Below are 5469 nucleotides of genomic sequence, written 5' to 3' on the forward strand. Positions count from 1 at the left end.
TTTTCCAGTAGTCATGTATGGATGTGAGAGTTGGACTGTGAAGAAAGCTGAGCGCCAAAGAATTGATGTTTTTGAACTGTGGTGTTGGAGAAGACTCTTGAGGGTTACTTTGACTGCAAGGAGATCTAACCAGTCCATTCTAAAGATCAGTCCTGGGTGTTTTTTGGAAGGATGATGGTAAAGCTGAAACTGCAATACTTTGGCCACCTCATGTGAAGAGTTGACTCATTGGAAAAGACTCTGATGCTGGGAGGGATTGAGGGCAGGAGGAGAAGGGGACGACAGAGGATGAGATGGCTGGATGGAATCACCAACTCAATGGACGTGAGTTTGAGTGAACTCTGGGAGTTGGTAATGGACAGGGAGGCCTGGTGTGCTGCAATTCATGGGCTTGCAAAGAGTCGGACATGACTAAGAGACTGAACTGAACTGAACTGAATACATTGCCAGTATATGGAAATGCAACTTATTTTTATATTTTGAATTTGTATCCTGAAACTTTGTGGAATTTGTTCATCAGTTCTAAGAGGTATCTTCTATATATACCATGTAATCTGCAAATATAGACAATTTTACCACTTCCTTTCTGAGTTGGATTTTTTTCTTTTTTTCTTAATTGCTCTAGCTAGGAATTCCAGTACTATGTTGAATAGAAATAATAAGAATGGGCACCTTTGTCTTCTTTCTGAACTTAGAGAAAAAGCTTTCAGTTCCTCATCATTGAGCATAAAGTTTGTGGTGGGCTTGTCATTGTGGCCTTTACTATGTTGAGGTGCATTCCTTCTATATGTGATTCCTTGAAAATTTTAATCATGATGTTGAATTTCATCAAACGCTTTTCTTTTTACATCTATTGAGATAATCATATAATTTTACCCTCATTTTGCTAACATGGTGTATTGCATTGATTTACAGATTTGAATCATCATTGCATCTAATGGATAAATGCCACTTGATCATGATATATAATCCTTTTAGTGGAAGTGGGTTTTCTAGTATTTTGGTGAAGATTTTTGTATTTATATTCACCATAGATATTGATCTATGATTTTTTTTTTTTTTTGGTAGTGTCCTGTCTGACTTTGGTTTCAGAGTGAATTTGGTCTTGTAAAGTGATTTTGGACTGGTTCCATTTTCAGTTTTTGGAAGTTTAGAAAGACTGATATTAATTCCTCTTTAAATGTTTAATAGATTTCACCAGTAAAACTATCAGATCTGAGCCTTTTCTTTTCTAGAAAGTTTTTGATTACTGAATCAAACTCCTTACATGTTATTATTCTCTTCAGATTTTCTGTTTCTTCCTTGTTCAGTCTTGTTGTAAATTTATGGAAATATATCCATTTCTTATAGGTGATTCAATTTGTTGGCATATAATATTTTATAATAATCTCATGAATCTTTGCATTTCTCAGTAAGCATTGTAACATCTCTTTCATTTCTAAATTTTTTTATTTGATTCTCTCTATGTTTTCAGAATTGATGCTTTTGAACTGTGCTGTTGGATCACTTCAGTAACTAGATGATCTAGGAACCACCTTGTCCTCCTCTGAGGGCCCCACCCACTTCTTGCTGCTCTTCCTCCTCCTCCATTACAGCCACTTCCAGACCTGAGGAGCATTGCCAGCAACTTTAGCAGCTCCCCACATGACTTTGCATTCTAACTCAGAATGGTGGTCCCTCCCCTCTGAGCCCTGCCTGCTGCCCTGAGCACAAACCCCTGTGGACTTGCAAGAAGCTTGGGTGCAGGCTTGGGTATATACTCCCACCACAAATTTTTACTTATCTTTATTTATTTTTTTTTATGAAATGGATATTGCAAACTCTTTTCTTCTACTGTATTACAAGTTGAAAGTATGATCAAATGAAATAGTGAGAAGACTTTGAGTATTACTTAATGAAATATGAAGCACTTTGTTTGTTGTCGTTATCTTTTTTATATGAAGGGTAAAGGGAGATGAAGAGAACAGTCTTCCAACCCTTCAGGAATCTGTGTTTCTTTCGAGTAATCAAGAATAAACAGCCGGAACTTTCCAGAACGCTCGGTGAAAGGCGGAGGAGCGGTGGCTGCCCGAGCTGCGCACAGCAACGCGCTCCTTCCCGCTCCCCCACACCGGCATCGGCCCTCTCACCGGCTGTAGAAAATGGTGAAAGAAACCACTTACTATGATGTTTTGGGGGTGAAACCCAATGCCACCCCAGAAGAATTGAAAAAGGCTTACAGGAAACTGGCCTTGAAGTACCACCCTGATAAGAATCCAAATGAAGGCGAGAAGTTTAAACAGATTTCTCAAGCTTACGAAGTGCTCTCTGATGCAAAGAAAAGGGAGTTATATGACAAAGGAGGAGAACAGGCAATTAAAGAAGGTGGAGCGGGTGGTGGTTTTGGCTCCCCCATGGACATCTTTGATATGTTTTTCGGAGGAGGAGGCAGGATGCAGAGAGAGAGGAGGGGTAAAAACGTTGTCCATCAACTTACAGTAACTTTAGAAGATTTATATAATGGTGCAACAAGAAAACTAGCAATGCAAAAGAGTGTGATTTGTGACAAATGTGAAGGCCGAGGTGGTAAAAAAGGAGCGGTAGAATGCTGTCCCAATTGCCGAGGTACTGGAATGCAAATAAGAATTCATCAGATAGGACCTGGAATGGTTCAGCAAATTCAGTCTGTCTGCATGGAGTGCCAGGGCCATGGGGAGCGGATCAGTCCAAAAGATAGATGTAAAAGCTGCAATGGAAGGAAGATAGTTCGAGAAAAGAGAATTCTAGAAGTTCATATTGACAAAGGCATGAAAGATGGCCAGAAGATAACATTCCATGGTGAAGGAGACCAAGAACCAGGACTGGAGCCAGGAGATATCATCATTGTTTTAGATCAGAAGGACCATGCTGTTTTTACTCGACGAGGAGAAGACCTTTTCATGTGTATGGACATACAGCTGGTTGAGGCGTTGTGTGGCTTCCAGAAGCCAATATCTACTCTTGACAACTGAACCATAGTCATCACTTCTCATCCAGGTCAAATTGTCAAGCATGGAGATATCAAGTGTGTGCTAAATGAAGGCATGCCAATTTATCGTAGGCCATACGAAAAGGGTCGCCTAATCATTGAATTTAAGGTAAACTTTCCTGAGAATGGCTTTCTCTCTCCTGATAAACTCTCTTTGCTGGAAAAACTTCTGCCTGAGAGGAAGGAAGTAGAAGAGACTGATGAAATGGACCAGGTAGAATTAGTGGACTTTGATCCAAATCAGGAAAGACGGTGCCATTACAATGGAGAAGCATATGAGGATGATGAACATCATCCTCGGGGTGGTGTTCAATGTCAGACCTCTTAGTAGGGCCTGTGAATAACACTCACTGCTGGTGTTTTATTTGCAGTAGCGATTGAGTGAAGGACTATAATCATATGCTCACTACTTGCTTTTGTTTTAATATTCAACTATAGTAGTGTTTAAAAGTTAAATGAAGAATAAACTCAAATATAAAAGCTCTGACTTTGCCCTGTATGTATGATGACTTCAGTGCGCAAGATAAGTTTAGTACTTGTAAAAATGACTTTAAAAAATTTCCCCTAGCATTTGTTAGGCCATATTTTGTAATTGATTTCAGCTATGTATATGGAATAGCTTAGATTGAAATGCCAGGTGTATGTATTGACTTCAGTGTATGACCCTTAATTGTTAAGCTATGAAATTAAAACTGTTTAACTGGCAGTCAGACAAAGAAATTAATGTAGAGAGGTGTTGGTCTGTATGTAGTAAGTGGGATTCATTGTGATGCTTCTGCATTTATTCTATTGCCTCAACTGTTACTTGAAGATGGCATGCTGTATAATTTAATTTAGCCTGTGGTATCAGTGATAGAAATGATACCTTTGTATAGAAGGGGTTTATCATAATATGCTCCTTCTTGAGGGCTTGCATTTGTAGAATTGCATTCCCTTCTTTTGCTGTGCCATCTTTTATTAATATATATAGCTATTTGTCCTGGTTACTTTTTTTGCCCCCTGCCCCCCAACCTTTGGACCACAGTAAGCCTTAGAGTAGTGACTTCTGGAGCAGGGAAACTTAGAGGTTAGAGTGATGAGACCTTTACATGGAGAAGTAATTTGCATGTATGAGATAGGAAGGTGTTTTTGTAGGTATGTTACAGGCTTACTTTAAACCATTTACTTATGCTCCAGAGTAACTGTAATTTAATGTTGGTAGTATAGCAAATTATGATGGATAGCTTTAATTGTATGTTTAAAGTCATATGTTCACAAGCTTAAAGCTGGTATCAGAATTTAAGCAATTCTTGAAATTTATGAATGTCTCTTTAATATACTGATTACAAAGCAAAAAAAAAAGAATAAACAAAACTTTATCTTATTGTCACTTTTTACAGTGGAAAATCATGAATGATATATTTCAAGTAACATACAAATCATTTTCCACTCAAGCCAGAAAAATAACCAGCTAAACTGGATAGTTTGAGGGTAAGGCCAGATCCCATTCTTTTGTTACACCATAGCTTGACCCTTAAAAATAAAGGAGGTTATCACCTTATATTGGTCAGAATGACCATCATCAAAAATCTATAAACAAAGGATGTTAGAGAGGATGTGGAGAAAAGGGAACTCTGCTTTACTGTTGGTAAGAATGTAAATTGATACAGCCACTATAGAGAACAGTATGGATATTTCTTTAAAAACTAGGAATCAATTCATTTCAGTCACTCAGTCATGTCCAACTCTTTGCGACCCCATGGACTGCAGCATGCCAGGCCTCCTTGTCCATTACCAACTCCCGGAGTATACACAAACTCATGTCCATCGAGTTGATGATGCCATCCAACCATCTCATCCTCTGTCATCCCCTTCTTCTTTTGCCTTCAATCTTTCCCAGCATCAGGGTCTTTTCCAATGAGTCAGTGGCCAAAGTATTGGAATTTCAGCTTCTTCATCAGTCCTTCCAATGAATATTCAGGATTGATTTCCTTTAGGATGGACTGCTTAGATCTTGCAGTCCAAGGGACTCTCAACAGTGTTCTCCAACACCACAATTCAAAAGGATCAATTCTTTGACACTCGGCTTTCTTTATCGTCCAACTCTCACATCCATACATGACTACTGAAAAAACCATAGCTTTGACTTAGATGGACCTTTGTTGGCAAAGTAATGTCTCTGCTTTTTAATATGCTGTCTAGGTTGGTTATAACTTTCCTTCCAAGGAGCAGGTGTCTTTTAATTCATGGCTACAGTCACCATCTTCAGTGATTTTTGGCATCCCAAAAAATAAAGTCTGACACTGTTTCCATTGTTTCCCCATCTATATGCCATGAAGTGATGGGACCAGATGCCATGATCTTCATTTTCTGAATGTTGATTTTTAAGCCAACTTTTTCACTCTCCTCTTTCACTTTTATCAAGAAGCTCTTTAGTTCTTCTTCGCTTTCTGCCATAAGGGTCGTGCCATCTGCATATCTGA

General features: G+C 38.7%; 1 pseudogene across 1 annotated transcript; it reads left to right on the forward strand.

Annotated features, from left to right (window-relative positions):
• Positions 1-2038: 2038 nt before the first annotated feature.
• On the forward strand, positions 2039-3491 carry LOC105003588 (annotated as a pseudogene). Its single transcript, XR_827129.1, has one exon. The product of XR_827129.1 is annotated as a dnaJ homolog subfamily A member 1 pseudogene (transcript).
• The last annotated feature ends 1978 nt before the right edge of the window (positions 3492-5469 follow it).

The sequence above is a fragment of the Bison bison genome, unplaced genomic scaffold (assembly GCF_000754665.1).
Source record: "Bison bison bison isolate TAMUID 2011002044 unplaced genomic scaffold, Bison_UMD1.0 scf7180017864471, whole genome shotgun sequence".
NCBI classification, from domain to species: Eukaryota; Metazoa; Chordata; class Mammalia; order Artiodactyla; family Bovidae; genus Bison; species Bison bison.